We start from the raw sequence: 1075 nt of genomic DNA on the forward strand, positions 1-1075 counted from the left end.
TATATATATATATATATATATACATTGAAGGCAAAATTGATGTAATCTATAAATTTGATAGCAAAAAGACTAGAAAAATATCGTTGAAGATGACAAAAACCATAAATAGGGAGGGGGGGATAGAGAGAGAAAGGAGAGAAGATGGAAACATAAAAATGGGGAAAAAAAAACTAATTCTTGTTAACAAACATAATCAAAGAATAGTAGCATTGAACTTATTGTCTTATATTCAGATCATGAATAATAGTGCGAGGTTCAAATAAAACATCATGAGAATGTAAGAAAAAAGGTTAATTGAAGATTCATATATGAATTTTTGGAAAAATCAATTTGAAAATGCATATGTGAACCTACATGAATAATTTGTAATGTTGGTTCACATATGCATCTTTAAATAGCTTTTTTCCTGAATTTTTTTTTATTGATTTACATATAAATCTTTTCTTAACTCTTATCTTCTAACTTTTTTACAAGTTCTAAACTTAAAAAATAATTGAACATGAAAAACAAACTTCCTTTTGTTATCTAGGTGATTCGATTTTGGATTAGACGATTTAAATAACAAGATTGACCACTTACATAAATATCTGAATAATTATTATTTCATCCATCAAAAATATTATAAAATGAATGTATAGATAGTTTGACTTGTGACATATCTTTTATTTATATGACCAAGACTAAAAATTCAAGTCAATGAGCGTGTAGTCTTCTAGGATGACATGTGATATAGATTTAAGAAGCTACATTTTGGGGGTGATGCCGTGTTTATATCAACATTTTCCTTTAAATAAATTAATTGTAAATATAAATATTATTTTTTCGTTTTAAAATAAATGTCTGAAATAAAAATAATATAAAAATATTATTTGACAAACATAAACTAGCTTATATCTTAATTTTTGAAAAAATGTTTGCATGAACATAAACTAGCTATAAACAAGCTTATTGAAACGCTAGTTGAAATAATTTATGTGTAGCTTTTGTCACGTTTTCAAATTATATACCACATTAATTTTGATTATAAATAAATATTAAGAAATATTAATTGTTTAGAATTATTATTAATTATATG

The sequence above is a fragment of the Cynara cardunculus genome (assembly GCF_001531365.2).
Source record: "Cynara cardunculus var. scolymus isolate 2C chromosome LG 15, CcrdV1, whole genome shotgun sequence".
Taxonomy (NCBI): domain Eukaryota; kingdom Viridiplantae; phylum Streptophyta; class Magnoliopsida; order Asterales; family Asteraceae; genus Cynara; species Cynara cardunculus.